This window comes from Neofelis nebulosa, chromosome 17, assembly GCF_028018385.1.
Source record: "Neofelis nebulosa isolate mNeoNeb1 chromosome 17, mNeoNeb1.pri, whole genome shotgun sequence".
NCBI lineage: Eukaryota > Metazoa > Chordata > Mammalia > Carnivora > Felidae > Neofelis > Neofelis nebulosa.
Window position 1 is genome coordinate 53890037 of NC_080798.1, and position 16946 is coordinate 53906982.

General features: G+C 46.2%; 1 long non-coding RNA gene across 1 annotated transcript in view; it reads right to left on the reverse strand.

The window, feature by feature from the left end:
• The window catches only part of LOC131499372 (uncharacterized), an 800352-nt gene that overhangs the window by 74852 nt on the left and 708554 nt on the right, over nt 1–16946 (reverse strand). The window lies entirely within an intron of this gene.

Genomic DNA, 16946 nt, shown 5'->3' on the forward strand with positions numbered 1-16946 from the left:
TTTGAGAGAGAGACAGAGACACCATGACAGCATGAATGGGGGGGGGGGGGGGAGAAGAGAGAGAGAGAGAGAGAGAGAGAGAGAGAGAGAGAGAGAGAGAGAGAGAGAGAAGCCCAAGCAGGATCTGCACCACCAGCCCAGAGCCCGATGCTCAAACCCACGAAACCGTGAGGTCATGACCTGAGCCCAAAGTGAGAGTCAGACGCTTAACTGACTGAGCCACCCAGGCTCCCAGTTCTGGGTTTATTATTTAGTTGCCAGTGTAAATACCACTAATTTGATAGTATGCTTTGTAATGATGTACTGTTGAATGAATAAGAACACTGTAATGATGTACTGTTGATGAATAAGAACACAACTGACTTGTGTGTTTTGGGCTTGAACCTAGCAGCTTCGGTGACCTCTCTTATCAGTTTCAATATTTTGTATCTAAAATGCTTTTAACCATGAGTGGGGTAAGGGTATTACCAAAACATCAAATCAGTTGTTTCTAGGTAAGGTGGTTATAGGTATGATTTATTTCTGTTTCTTTGTACTTTTCAATACTTTAAATTTTGGACATTAGGCATCATCTCCTTAGTAACTAGGGGAAGAACTGAAAGTTAATTAACAATAGTGTCAGTAAAATCCATCGTTTGATTAACACCTACGCTTGTCAAGCATGTGGTAAGTGCTCCGTATACATAATTTAATTTTAATCCTGACAGTAACCTTGCACAGAAGATATTTCTTGTCACATTTTTAAACAGGGAAACTGAGGCACAGATCCACTTGCTTCAGGGGTCACCCGCCCACTAAATAGGTGAGCTGGGTTTCACGGTGCTATGCTGTTTTTTAGGCAAACTCAGAAGGACGCTCTCTTGTCGTGGATTTTCCTTTACTGAATTCATCTATAGAGGGTTAGTTCATCATTGACAGGGCTGTTTGCCCTTATCTCAGGGCAGAGCCTCCGGGACTCCAGGGAGGACAACTTTAGAAAGACTGCCTGCTGGGCCTGCAGTCTCCTGGGTCCCCCACCGTTGTGGGGAGGCCAGGATGGCAACCAGCTAGATGGGAGCAGGATCCTGAAAAGGAAAGCCACCGTTTGAAAGAATGGATCACACCCATGGAGGTCAAGCTTTTCTAGGCTCCTCGGCGGGCAAGAATGCCATCGAGCAGTTGCACTCTTGGGAAAAGGAAGCCCATCCCTTCAGGGTGAAGATTGGGCCTCTGTCTTTAGTCTTCCTGAAGTTTAATAACGAGAAATCAGACTTGAAAGGATTTCAGGAATCTAAACCCACACATGGGCTACGGCAGAGACGGGGAGGAAACATGGGACTATACAAAGTAACTTATTGCCTTGGTAAGTCTGTTTCTAGCGCATTAAGGATCCGGGAAATGTTAAAATACAACTTTTAGTAATCACGTCTAAGTCACAAGCCGGCTGTCTAGCCAGATAACACAGGTAGAAGTTATCTCTGGAAGAATCGTTATCAACCCCTATCGCCACACAGAAGGCCTCACAATCGTGTCCTATAAACCTCTGTTTCTTTGTCCCCTCCTCCTCCGCCCCCTCCCGGTGGCCCCTCTGCTCTGCCCTAGGGCGGTGTTCGGACTTCTGTGGGCCCTCCACGTGTTTGCCCTCATGGGCACCCACCTCCATAATAAAATGATAGTCTAAATAGTATATCTTATGCCAGCATTGATGTAAAGATGAATATAATCCACGCAGGATTCGATAGTACATGTTCATTATAATTAATTACATTCACTTTTTTCTTCTGACTTTAAAAGAAATTAAAATTAAAACCTTTCCGTGGGTCCTGAAAGTATTGTGGGTCCTGGACATTGGGTGACCTGTACCTGAGAGAGAAATCAGCCTCTTCCCTCCCTCTCTCCCTCCCTCCTTTCCCTTTCTTCCTTTCCTCCTTCCTTCTTTTTTCTTCCTTTCTTTCTTTCTTTCTTTCTTTCTTTCTTTCTTTCTTTCTTTCTTTCTTTCAAGTTTTAAACATTTATTTATTTTTGAGAGACAGAGAGAAAGAGCATGAGCAGGGGAGGGGCAGAGAGAGAGGGAGACCCAGAATCTGAAGCAGGCTCCAGGCTCCGAGCTGTCAGCACAGAGCCCGACCAGGGGCTCGAACTCACAAACGGGAGATCATGACCTGAGCTGAAGTTGGACACTCAACTGACCGAGTCACCCAGGTGCCCCTTCCTTGCTGTTTCCTTCTTTCTTTCTTTCTTTCTTTCTTTCTTTCTTTCTTTCTTTCTTTCTTTCTTTCTTTCGTCGTTCTTTCTCTTTCCTTCTTTCTCTCTCTCTTTTTCTTTCTTGCCCCCTCTCTCTTTCTTGCTTTAAATTTTTTCCCCTTTCCTGTCTAGACTTGGCATACTAACTTAAGAAAACAAGTTTTCAGATGCTTCTATATCTTGCTTGCAATCATTTCTGTCCTAAGATGAAACAAATAAGATATTTCCTTCATTTTCCTTAAAACCAGACCAAACAACAACAGCAACAGTGGAAATCTGTGGATCTACATTTTTCCTGGAATCCTAAGCAGCGTGTTTTTTCCATCCCATCATACGTAGCTTACATTTGCTAGATTTTTCTTTTTTTCAGCTCCACTTACATACTATGACCATTCATGAGGAGCCGGAAGGAGCTGTTAGCAATCATCCCTAATGCCGGCTCAACTTCTGCGTGCGTTCCGTCTTCCTTTCGAGTTTAGATACTCGGATTTCTGCCGGCACGAAGGATGCAGGGGAAAACACGAAGTGAGAGAGGCATGGCCCATCCTGTCGTGGAGAACGGAAGGCCACTGTGAGGCACCCGGCTGCCAGGAGTGTCCACGGAGGCACCATGGTTTTCCTCTTGCTTCTTGGGCGGCAGCTAGAGTTTCCAAACTGGTTTTCGTCACTCTTGGAGCAGCACACAGGCATTCAGATATAGCCCTTGGGAGTTAAGGGGCCTTCCTCTTTGCTTTGCTAAAAGATAACTTTCCCCATGTAGCGCTGGAGCCAGAAAGAGCAACTCAGTCACATACTCATCCCATGTAATGGTAGGAAGCCCTGACTCCCTTGAACTGCAGGATTGTGAATCTGTGGGGGCGGGCAGGGGGCCGAGGAGGATCAAGGTTGGCTGTCCTTGTCCATGGGCTGGTGATTTACAACCTCAGAATGTGCTCCAGGTTTGAGCGAATGCACCATTTAATATTGGATCTGTAGAAGGCCTCCCCCTGGGCCACATCCTTCCAGCCTCGGGATGGAGGGATGGTGGGCTCCCCATGGTGGAGCGGCTTCTGGAGGACACTAGACCCCCGCTACCTGTGTTAAAGGAGGTGGACGTGAGCTGTGGGCAGAGAGGTCAGAGCTTCTGTTATTCACGCAGCGTGGAGTGTCTGTGCGTTTCACATTGTGTCACATCGGGCCGGGGGGAGGCCGGGGAAGGAGAATGCAGAGTCATGGTTCAGGGCCTGTTGGATGTAACTGCTCGGTGGATCACTTGGGGGGGAATCTGCACCAATTTCCTCCATCAGTCTTTCTTTCTCCGTCCTTATGATAATAGAGACTCTTTATAGAGTGATTACGAAGAGCCTCCGTGTGCCCAGTCACAGCTATGCAGACGCTGTGCCGTAGACAGCGTAACCACATACAGAAGTAAGCGTCTCTCTCTTTAGTTCACTGTGAAGAAACTGAGTCTCAGAGAAGAGGACTTCTGGGAGGGGGGATGGGAGGAGATCTAGCCAATTCTTAATCAGAATCTGTGAGATGGCTTGATTTATTTTTAATTTTTTTAAACATTTATTTACCTTTATAAATAAAGAGAAAGAGAGAGAGCAAGGGAGGGGCAGAGAGACAGGGAGACACAGATCAAAGCAGGCCCCAGGCTCTGAGCTGTCAGCACGAAACTCCAAGCAGGGCTCGAACCCACGAGCTGTGAGATCATGATCTGAGCCACTAGGAAGCTGAGAGAGACAGGATGAAAGAAGAAAGAAAGAGAAATAAAGAAAGCAAGAAAGCAAGAAAGGGAGGGAGGAAGGAAGAATGAAAGAAAGAAAGAAAGAAAGAAAGAAAGAAAGAAAGAAAGAAAGAAAGAAAGAAAGAAGAAAAGAAAGAAAGGAAGGAAGGAAGGAAGGAAGAAAAGAAAGAAAGAAAGAAAGAAAGAAAGAAAGAAAGAAAGAAAGAAAGAAAGAAAGAAAGAGAGAGAGAAGGAAAGAAAAAAGAAGATGAAATAAAAGTGTGATGGCCATAATGAACAGCGTTTTGATCAATTCTGGCCAACTCTTGTGCTGTGTGACTCTAATTAAAATCTAACTGGGTTGGTCCAAAGGAAGTACTACTTTCTATAGAACATGGATTTGATCTCCTTAAATAAACACTGAAATGATGTCTACATTATGAAAACAGCAATGAGCTGTTCCTTGCCTCCTTTAACTGAACAACTTTTGATTCGACCTAACATAGGTACATCTGGGCAACACTTAACACCGGTCTCATGCAGAGATACCTTGAGAAATTTTAGGGAAAACAAAATAAATAAAAATGTTTGCCCAGTCCTAAGCAAACTTTGGAATTCTATTGGTTTAGAATGGTTCTTGGAAAACAGCTACCTCTTTGAGATCTCGGGTAACGTATCGCCAGGAATGAGAACCACAATTCCACCCAAATGAACACCATCAGCTTTGCAAAACTGCCATCCTTCCTCAGTGTCTTCACACAGGCTGTTCCTCTTCTTAGAATTCTTTCCCTCTAGTCTTCACCTAGCAGAATCTTACTCATCTACCAGGTCTCAGTGAAACATCTCTTTCCATGAGAAGCCTCCTCCCCTTCCTATGAGCAGACCCTACGGCGGCCCCCAAGATTCTTGACCCTGGGTTAACACACTATATAATCCATTCTTGAGGTAGGCAAAGTCTTGACTTGTCGACGGCCAACTGGATTTTACAGATGTAATTAAGGACCCAAATCAGTTGACTCTATGTTCATCAAAAGGAGATTGATTATCTTGCCTTACTGGGCCCCCACCTCATCAGGTGAGGCCCTTAAGAGAGACTAGGCTTTTCCTGAGACAGACTTTTCTTGTGGGTTTGATGAAATGGGAGGCCATAGACAGGTAGAGAAGTCTTCATGGTGAGGAACTGTGAGTTGGCTCTAGGCTCTCAGGGTGACCTCCAGCCAATAGCCCAAAAAGTCTGGGACCCTGGGTCATATAACACAGGGGAATCAATTTGGCCAATGATTTGAATAAGCTTGGAAGTACACGTGTCCCATTTTAGCCTTCAGATGAGAACATGGCCCAGCCAACTCCTTGACTGCAACCTTATAAGACCCCAAGCCAGCTGGACCATGATATGTTCCTATTGCAGGCTTCCCATGGAGCCCAGCCCACATTCTCTTCCTAGTCTTCTTTCTGGCATTTTCCCCTTGCACTACAGCAGGGGTTGAAAACGACAGCCCGTGGGCCAAATCCAGGCTGACCCCTAGCACCTAAACACTTTATGTAGTCCATGAGTTGTTTCTGTACATGGTTGGAGCAACATTTTAAAGAAAACTATTTTATGGCACTTAAAGATTCTATGAGCTTCAGAGTTCAGAGATTATGAATGCAGTTTAATCGGAGCACAGCCACACCCATTGGTTTATAAGATGCCTATGCCAGTTTTCTCACCACAGCAGCAGAGTCGAGCAGTATGGACCACAGAGACAAAATTATTTACTCTGTGGCCCTTTAAAGTAAGAAGTTGTCAACCGCAGACCTAGAGCTTGAGAGCTATAGATGGAGATGATAAGGCAGAACGAGCTTTTTCCACCTGCTGGCCTAGGTGGTCAAGCATGGGAGTTGAGTGCAAGAAGTGTGGCATCTCAGGCTTACCTGCAGGGGGAGCACCTGAGGAAGGGGGAACAGACACCAAGGTGCACAGAGGCAGCAGCGCTGTGGGAGAAACACCACCTTCCAGCAGCATTTGGACAGCTGCATAGGGTCTTAAGGAAGATGTTTTATTTTTTTATTTTTTAAGTTTATTTATTTTGAGAGGGGGAGAAGGGGCAGAGAGAGAGGGAGAGACAGTGAATCCCAGACAGGCTCTGCTCTGTCAGCACAGAGCCCAATGCAGGGCTCTCCCCTCACAAACCATGAGATCATGATCTGAGCCAAAACCAAGAGTCAGACGCGTGACCCACTGAGCCACCCAGACACGCCAAGGACGCCATTTTAAGATCCCATATGACATTCCCTGAAGCCTCTCAGAAACGATTGGGGGTAATTCCAGAAAGGTCTAAGGGCTTGTATGATATGCCAGTGAAGATGAGTCAGCACAAGTTTGTATCAATATTAGCGTCACTCCGTTTGAACCAACTATTCGTTGAGGGGTGGGGAAAATCCCCTTTGAGCTGAACGGCTAAGACATCCTGGCTGCCGGCCACAGACTCGACTCAGCAGCTCAGAAACATGGCCCATGTCTACGTGTTCAAGATGAATCCGAAAGCAGAGGCAGTTTTCAAAAGTGTGAAGTCCAAAAAATGGTGTTTTGTCCAATACAGCCATCTAAATAAATCAGAAACAATGTTTATTACTGTGCATTTTTGGGGTCTTTTAAGTTGTTTTCTCTACATGCATCCCCTGACTATTGAAGTAATGTGTAGTCATTGCAGAAAATGCAGGGCTTGAGAGAAAAGTCCAAATGATTATAATCTCACCATTCAGAAGCAATTGATTTACTTTGGGGCTGCTTCCTTTTTATTTCTCTATTTTCTTCCTTCTTCCCATCCTTCTTTCTTCTTCTTTCTCTTTTCCTTCTTTTGCTTTTGCTATTTTTTTGCACAGATAAGATCATACTATCTGCTGGATTTTTTACTTTTCTGTTTTTCGTGCCTTTTATATATTGCATATGTAATTTCTAAGATTATTGAAAGTTTGGGAAGTGTTGTGGACTAACACTTCTCAATGTGGGGCAGGGGTAGTTTGGTCTCCCAGGGGCATTCAGCAATGCTTAGAGACATTTTTAGTTGTCTTTATTGGGAGGAAGGGGGCTGGTCTTAAATATCTTACAAAAAGCAGGGCAGTTCCCTCCCACAACAAAGAAGTATCCTATTCCCAGTGTCAACAAAGCATTGGTGTTGAGAAATCCTGCTGTACGTACATAATTTTTATTTTTTAATTAAAAAAAAATTTAATGTTTATTTGCTTGAGAGAGAGAGAGAGAGCATGAGCAGAGAAGGGGCAAAGAAAGATGGAGACACAGAATGCAAAGCAGGCTCCAGGCTCTGAACTGTCAGCACAGAGCCAGATGCGGGACTCGAACTTAGACGGTGAATTCACGACCTGAGCCAAAGTTGGACACTTAACCGACTGAGTCACCGAGGCGCCCCTGTGGGTACATAGTTTTTTTACTGAAGTGTCATCGACATGTTATATTAATTTCAGATGTACAACATAGTGATTCAACATTTATATACATTATGAAGCGATCACCGCGGTAAATCTAGCTACCGGCCATCACCATACAAAGTTGTTGCAATACTATTAACTGTTTTTCTTATGCCGTACATCACATCCCTATGACTTATTTATATTATAACTGGAGGTCTATAGCTTTTACGGTCTGACATTTCACTTAGCATGATACCTTCTAGGTCCATCCATGTTGTTGCAAATGGCAAGATTTAATTCTTTTTTCAGGCTGAGTAGTATTTCATTACATATAGATACAGGTATTGATATAGATGATATAGATAGATATAGATATATAGATACAGATATAGATATAGATACAGATATAGATATAGATATAGATATAGATATAGATATAGATATAGATATAGATATAGATATATAGATATAGATCTCACGTCTTCTTTATCCATTCATCTACGCATGGACACTTGGGCTGCTCCCCATCTTGGCTATTGTAAATAATGCTGCAATGAACATAGGGGTGCACGTATTTTCCCGAGTTAGTGTTTTGTTTCCTTTGGATAAATACCCAGAAGTGGAATTCCTAGATAGTAGAGTAGCTCTATTTCTAATTTTTAAAGGAACCACCACACCGTTTTCCACAGGGGCTGCATCATTTTGCATTCCCACCAACAGGGCACAGGGCTCTCTTTTCTGCATATCCCTGCCAACCCTTGTTGTTTCTTGTCTTTTTGATATTAGCCAATCTGACAGGTGTGAGGTGACATCGCCTTGTGGTTTTAATTTCGTGGATATAACTTCTGATGTTGCATGTTGTTTTTATTGTTTGCAAGCCTTTTATTTATTTCAACACAGTTCTCTGTGGTTGGGGATTTATTTTGATTTTTTAACCGAAGGCAAATAGTATCGAAACATGCTCACGTGCTTTGAATTAACATGAAGCATTCATATTCCTCTCGTTTTCCTATAAACCCTGAACCGAGTTAAAGCAGGGAATCTTGCAAGCCAGGTGACCATGGCTCAGCGGTAGGTGCGGGCTCCCCAAAAGCAAGACCTGTGTATTTCTTTGTAGTCTCAGGGCCTAGCAGACAGCCTGGAACGTAATAGTCTCTCCGTAAAAACAGCTGCTATACAGTGGTTAAGAAATGTTTGTAAATGCTTGCTGGTGGGGAAGGATTGCGAGGTTTGTCTACACAGCGTTCAGTCCACCGTTTCCTTTCGTCTTCTCGTGAACTTTGTTGGCTCTGAGGACTGGTACTCAGGAAGGAGGTGTTAAGTCACTTCATTGCTTTTGTGGTGTTCTGCCAACATCCTGGGGATTTCAGGGATGGTGGTGGTAGTGTGTAATTGTTATGCAACATCAGCAACCATAGAGCTGAAAGGCATCGGTGCAGACACAGAGCCTGAGCGGCTCATTTTACAGAGGAGAACACTGAGGCCCAGAAAGGAAATGGCCCCACTGATGTTTATATACCCTGACCTATTAGGCACGCGGCCAATGAGAGAGGACCATTGCCTCTGGGGCCACTGGGCTCTCCCTTCGATATGCCGGGAAGAAACCCTGCAGAGGCCTCTTGGGCCTTGCTCTGTAACAGCTCGTGGAGCTCCAGGCCACAGCGAGCCAGCACCTGCACACCATGCTCCACGCTTGTGCGCAGAAGCCGGCGGGCCCTGCCCAGCAGTGGCCGGGACACGGGCCTGCTTTCCCGGCCCCTGGTCACAGCAGCCCGTGGAGTCAGCCCCGTCTCCCCTGAGCTGCAGATCGATCAAAGTCTCTCAAAGCGTGGTCGTGGGCCACCTGCATCAGGACCCCTGGGACTCCTGGGCCCTCCGCCCGCCCCCAGTACACCGACTATTTTATAAAAGCTCCCTAGCGGATTCTGAGGCAGCGGTGGGCTAGGCCGGGGTCAACAGATTATTTTTTTCTGTAAAGGACCACATCGTCTCTGTTCTGATGACTCCGCTGGGCACTGCAGCACGAAAGCAGCCATGGACAGTACATAACTGTCCCACGAGCCCGCTTGCTGGCCTCAGAAGAGGTCATCCGAAAGAACGTGAAGTCTCATCCTTGGGGAAGTTGGTTTCTATTCTCATGTGACAGAAGGAGACTCTCCATGAGACACCGGCTGGGCTGCGTGGCGGGAGGTGTGGGTCTCATTTCAAGCGCTGCTCCCGTCTCCCTGTGTGGCCTGGGCAGGTCGTCTCTTCACTAGGACGGTCCCCACCTTGCACGGCTGACCTCTTCGTTTTCTGTCAGCTCTCCCGGCACACCTCCTTACCTTCTCCTCCATCAGATGGCATCTGAGGGTCCCAGCACGTTGGGCCAGCTGCCCGTGTGGGGCTCAGTGTAGGGAAGGGAGGGTGGGGGGCCCTGGCTGGGCCAGGGTTCACTTCCCAGCAGCTTCTGGGAGCAGCTCTGGGCTTCTGGGCACAGCCTGGAGCTCCCAGGGCCAGGGGTGAGTCACTGAGCAGGGCGGGACTTGCCCTGCTCACCCCTCCCTGCAGGCGCTGCCCTCCAAGGCTCCTACTGGAGACCCTGGCAGGGTGGGAGGGAGGGGCCACCACCGCCTGCTGGCCCTGCCCCCAGGGCCGCCTGCTGGCTCTGATAAGATAGCAGGGTCCTGTGTCACACAGGCCGGGAAAGCTTCAAGAGCAGGGACTGTACTCACTGCTCTGTCTACCCTCAGACCTCAGGTTTGTCTTTGTATGCCCGGGAGCTTCATCAATGCACGTCCAACAAAGTTCATAAAAGCAGGTTCTGTTTTGGGCTTTCCGCACCAGGGAGTGACCGTTTGGACGCTATTGCCCCCAACAAGGAGAAAGAGCAGGGCTATGAACTCATTGTAGGGAAACTAAGGCTCCTGGATGCTGAGAGGTCCCGGGTGGGTTCTGCTCATCTACCCCCACCTTTGCCTTCATTTTCTTTTTCTTCCTCAGTTGCATACGCCCTGTCTCCCAGCGGTGGGCCTCGTCCCTGCTTTGATCTTGGGCACTCCTTTTCCTTGATTTCTGTCTTTGGATTGTGGTCCTCAAACTGGAGAATGCCCCTGAGGGTCTCAGGCAGCCTGGCGCGTGCTCAGATTTCAGGGTCGCCTGAGAGAGAGAGTGGGGATCCGTAGGGCTCAGGAGGGGGGTTCAGGAGACCACTTCCAGCGAGCTCCTGCAGGCAGTCTGTGGCCACACCGGGGCACATTGCTCCCCGCTTTGCAGCCTGCTCCGCTGGCCTTTTCTGGAAACTTGAGCTGGCACCTCCATACCCATCACTCCCAGCTATTTTCTTCTTTAACAAGAGGTCTATGAGACTGACTCCAAGCCGGATGTTGATGTCCGCACTGAGATAGGAATGGAGAGCTTAGGGAAGCTCCTTCCCTTATGAGGGGCACATTTCATGGCAGGCCCTAAGGTAGTTTTCCAGGACGTCATTTGAAGACCTCTATGATCAGGCCATTCTGGAAATTCAAACTCGATCACCTAACATGCCGTTCCTTGGGGCACCTGGGTGGCTCAGTCGGTTAAGTGTCTCACTCTTGATTTTGGCTCAGGTCGTGACCTCACGGTGTGTATCTTCGAGCCCTGTGTTGGGATTCTCTTTCTCTCTCTCAAAATAAATAAGTTAAACTTGAAAAAAAAAATGCCATTTCTTGCTCTCTCTCTCTCTCTCCTCCCGACAGCTGCCTCGCCCCAACTGCTTCTGTCAGAGGACCAGAATTCTCAGTCCCGACACCCGGTTTCCGTGTGGCCCCCGCATCACCTGCTCCAGCCACGCAGGCATCCGGCCTTCTTGATATTCCACCCGCCACACTGGTCTCCTTTCTTGTGTCTTGTCATTCCTCGCAAGGTGCTTAGAGCTTCCTGCCAGACACCGGCAGGAGATGCTCACTTCGCCACGCTGCCATCACTTATTTGATGATTTGACGCTGGCCGTCAATATCTCCTTATTTTAATTCATTTGGATCCGTCCTCTAGTGCCCTGTTTTTCAAGCCATGCCACGCACTGTGATCACCCAGAAATCCTGCGAAAATGAGGCCCTGGTTTTGGAAGACGGCCTGACGTGTCACAGTTGATGTTCAGGTTCTGCTGCACGGGTGTCACTTGGAGAAGCAGGGTCCCTGAGCACGTGGCTTCCTCTGTGGAACTCCCCTTCTCTTGGCTCCATTGATCGTCACCCATTAGCCTAAACTCCTCCACTTAGTCTGGCATTCAGGGCCTAAACCTGGCTCGTGGGTCTCCTTCCTGTCCCGTTCCCCATCTTGGTTCGTGTATCTTTCACGCCAAGAATGCCCCCATCTTCCTTTCTACTTGTATATTCCTTACTTATCCTTCAACGTAAGCCAAAGTTCTATCGCCTCCACTTTTCTGGTGCATAGACCCCCGGCCAGGATTAGAATTCCCGAGATACACACCCTGAAACACACTTCTCGGATATGTCTCTGTAGCTGCCCATTTAATGGTAGTGCCTTGTCTGCCCAGCTAACTAGGTTTTGAGTACCTTGTGGCCAGCACTGCACGTTATCTACATGACAGTGTTTGGTCCCTTCTCGAAATTAAAAAAATTGTGCTAACAATTGGCTTTTATTATCCACCTTTCGTTGATGGAAGTTACAATTTTTGTTGTTGTTGTTGTTGTTGAGCCCACTAAGCTTTGGGGTACTTAGTCTTTGGGGTACTTCTATTCTTCTTACAAACGTGTTGGTTCCTCTTCCTGAAACATCCCTTTTCGTGTCCGTTCGCCCTTTGCCTGGTTAACAGTCATTTACTGTATGGGTCTCCTCACAGATGGTCTCCAATCAGTTTAGTTCTGTCCAGATTGGTTTCTTTTCATCTGATGCCATTTGCATAGCACTATATATACCTCTTTTGTATTACAAATCACACTTGGAATTATTTTCATTTGACTATTGTTCCCAACTGTTTGTTCCTTTCCCTGTGAGATCATGTGTCCTTGCCCGTTATCACATGACCTGCAATTCCTCTGCAGGAGGTGACCATTCTTCACCCCCTCCATATGAAGCCTGGTCATGGACTTGATTTGGCCAAAGGATGTGAGAGGAAGTGATGTATGTCATAACCCAGCGAGCCATAGAAACCACTATTGTGTGATTGAACCACTATGTTCTTTCCCTCTATAACAAATAAGCATGCCCTGGATAGAAACTGCTCCTTCGGTTTGGATCTAAATTTGAAGAAGAAACAGATTAAAGCCATGGAGCAGAAACTATCCAACCCACAGAGGATCTGCAACATGAGGGATAAATATACCTTTGTTATTTGAGCCATTGGGACATGGGGATTGTTTGTTCCTGCAGCATAACCTAGCAAAAGCTGACTGATACAAGGTCTAGCTACCCTGACAGATTACTAGCTATGGAAGGTCAGTGACAAGCTTACCTTATGTACCAGAGATTGCTCTTGACCTACAAGTGTGCTTGCAACTACAGGCCCTTTAGTAGATACTTGTCGGATTGAAACACTCCTCTGATGAGCTTGTCTGTACTGTCATCCATATATTAAATGAAACCTTTATGAAATCTCTCCAACAGACACTGTGCTAGATGCTATCTTGTAAAAGGCGACACAGAGATGAATTAGATGCTGAATCTGCCCTATTAAAAAGATTCATTCCTGGGGCGCCTGGGTGGCTAGGTAGGTTACGCGTCTGATTCCGGCTCAGGTCATGATCTCATGGCTCATCGGTTCGAGCCCCACACTGGGCTTTGGGGTAACAGCTCAGAGCCTGGAGCCTGCTTCGGATTCTGTGTCTCCCTCTCTCTCTGCTCCTCTCCCACTCATGCTCTGTCTCTGTCTCTCAAAAATGAATAAATGTTAAAAAAAAAAGATTCATTCCATAAAGTAAAAAAAATCATGTTTTTAAATAAAGAAAAGACAACCATGCCTGATATCCACATACTTGTGATACAGCCCATAGACGTTTCTGCAGATTATATTAATGATCCTGATCCTTTACCTTTGTCTGTATCATGTACTTTGTCAGGTGACTTTTCAGTCCTTCCCACCGAAGGAGTGGAGTGCATTTCACTCTCCTTGACTTTCTCTTCAGCCAGGCGTCTTACTTTGGCCAATAAAACGATGGTATGCCACTTTCAAGCTTGAAGATGTGTTGTTTTCTCTTTGCTCTCTGGTGTCTCTGCCATTGCTGTGAGAAGACCAAGGGCAGACTAGCCTGCTGATCCCAGGAGGCAGATGAGAGGCAGGTGCAGCAGAGTCAAGCTGGCACCACAGCTGGTCACCAGGAGTGTAAGTGACCCCGTCAAGACCACCAAAGCCGCTTCCACACCTAAAAGCCCTCCAGGATTTTACTTCAATACCTTCAGTGGCTTCTTTGATTTGTTTAAACTCAAGGTATTTAACACAGAGTGTAGCTGTGGCTTTAGGAGTAGAGCCCAGCGATTCATCTCTTACACATGACACCCGGTGCTCATCCGGAAGTGTCCTCCTTAATGCCTGTCACCCATTTAACCCATCCCCTCCCCCCAGCAACCCTCAGTTTCCTCTCTGCATTTAAGGGTCTTTATGGTTTGTCTCCCTCTCTGTTTTTATCTTATTCTTCTTTCCCTTCCCCTATATTCATCTGTTGAGTTTCTCAAATTCTACAAATGGGTGAAATCCGGACTTATTTTGTTCCATCCATGTTGTTGCAAATGGCAATATTTCATTCTTTTTCATCACCGAGTACTATTCCATTGCATATATATATATGTGTGTATACATATATATATATATATATGTATACACACACACACACACATATATATACATATATATATACATATATACACATGTATAATTCCATTCCATTGCGTGTATATATATATATATATATATATATATATATATATATTACATCTTCTTTATCCATGCCTCAGTCAATGGACATTTGGGCGTTTCCATAAATTTGCCTGCTGTTGATAGCACTGCTATAAACATCGGGGTGCCTGTGCCCTTTGAATCAGCATTTTTATATCCTTTGGATAAATTCCTAAGAGTGCAATTGTTGGGTTGTAGGGTAGTTCTATTTTTAATTTTTTGAAGAACCTCCATACTGTTTTCCAGAGTGGCTGCACCAGTTTGCATTCCCACCAACAGTGGGAAAAGGGTTCCCCTTTCTCCACATCCTCACCAATATCTCTTGTTTCCTGAGTTGTTAATTTTAGCCATTCTGACAGGTGTGAGGTGCTATCTCACTGCGGTTTTGATTAGTATTTCCCTTCAGTGGTTTCTTCAATGGTAATCTACCAAGTCAAAATACAAATGCTTCACATGGCTCAGAGCGACCCTCTTCTCTCCCTTATTCTCTTCACCTTTAAAGTCACCATTCTGGGGCTCCTGGGTGGCTCAGTACGTTAAGCGTCTGATTCTTGATTTTGGCTCAAATCATGATCTCACAGTTTGTAGGTTTGAGCCCCATGTTGGGCTCCGTGCTGACAGTGTGGAGCCTGCTTGGGATTCTCTCTCTCTCACTCTCTCTCTGCCCCTCCCCTGCTCTCTCTCTCTTTCAAAATAAATAAATAAACTTAAAAAAAAGTCACCATTCTCTCCTTGGATCTCTGAATGTATGAGCCTTCTCAAGTCTCTGAGTCTTTGCATATGCTGTTCCCTTGGCATAAAAAAGATTTTTCTCTTTTCTTTTGTGTGTATAACCTCTCCTTATCTTCCAGGTCTCCCCTAGAGTGTCTTCCTTAGAGAAGCCTCTCCCAACCTCTCTAAACAAGCTCAGATATTTTTACCCTATGTTTCCGTGGTGTCCATTCTCAGAGTCAATGGTAGGCAGTAAAACTGTGCAAACCACTGTATCCATACTGGTTCAGATATTGAAATAGTTTCATCACTGTTGATGGCTAGCTACTGCCCTTGCTCCCAAGGCCAAACTCTGGCCGCCCTGGCTCTCCCTGGGATACTGCCCCTCCGCCCCCCCAACTACTCTCCATATCTGCATAATCGAACTGAAGATGTGTCGCCTTGCCCTGCAAAGAACTTCCAGAACCATGATTTGGGTTTACAGCCAGCTCTGACTGGGATCAGTTAATTGTGATTGATCCATCTAGCCTATGCTCATACTTCACTTTATGATTTTTTGGCTAATAATCATATTGTTCCATTTGGGTCTCCAGAAAGCAGGGACAAGTTTTGGAGTATAGAGACCTGGCACTAAAAGATCCATAATAGGTATATTAACTGCTTATGGCTTATAATTCTCACAACCCCATGAGCTAAGAGTTGTTTATAATTCTCATTTCACAACCAAGGCTTCAAAAGGAAAAAAAAAATCCATGCTGAAAAGAGGCAGAAAGAGAAAATCTGCAGACTTTACGTCTTGAGGCTACGTCTGTCTTCTTGGAACATTACAGGGGCCGCCAGGTATCATGATGGCTCCTCTTTGGAGATGCTTCCATGAAATGGTTTGAGGAGAGGGTCCTTGTGGCTAAGTCCCACCCGATTCACCCTGGAGTAGAAGCAGAAGTTTCTAATGCAGACGCGGACGGGACTGCCAAGCTGTGACGCTAGGGAACCAGCCCCATTATGCTGAGACATAGTTGGGGCTCCTGGTCAAACTCAGTTTGATCTCCATTTGTATGGGAGGGAGCCCCTGAGATGGCCGCCAATGATCCCTCCTTCTTGCTATCCATGTTGTTGTGTTATCCACCCTCCGTGAGTGTGGGCTTGGACCTACTGCTCACATCTAACAGGGAGTCTATGGCAAAAGCGAATGGATGTCCCTTCCAAGGTTCAGTTTCAAAGATAACACCGCTCTTGTTGCGCTCACTCTCTCTTGTTTTCTGACTCCCTCTGAACCAAGTCAGCTGCCGCCTCACGTGCCACCTCACGGAGAGGCCTACGTGCCAATAAATGGAGGCCCTCGGCACCTCAGCCCGCCCAGGAGCGAATGGCGACAGTAGCTGTGTGAATGAACTTGGGAGATCTCCCTCCGTCGAACCTGCAGATGAGACTGTAGTGCTGGCCATCACCTTGACCGCAACCTCAGGAGAAACCTCGAGACACAGGCACCCAGCTGAGCCACACTGGGTTCCTAACCCACAGAAACTGTGAAGTGACGGATAGTTTGGTTGTGAATCACTAGATGTGGGGGAACAATTTGTTACACGGCAATAGGCATCTGATAGAGTTCGTTAAGGGAGTATTCCAACCTTTTTTTTAGCGGCAGAATAAACTCACCTCCCCCACACGAACAGTCGGATCTCAATTCTACAGATTAGGTTTGGCTTCTATTTTGCTACATATGAATCTACACGCTAATATTCAAATTCCCCTGACACTCAATGGCGACATCCTGTGGGCCAGACCGTGAACCGTGGATTCCTGGCAACGTTGTGTTCATCTACGCACCCCAGGATCTCATCCCACAAGAGCAATTCCGTAACCATGTGTTGAATTAAATTCTCTCAGCACTGGTTGGCTATTAAGACCCGCATTTTACCGAGAGAGGTGCCTAGGGCTTAACGGATTCAGAGAGGGTCGTGTAAACGGCATTAGGTCTTCCACACAAATTCTGACGTTGCCATCTGTATTCCAGAATTTCTA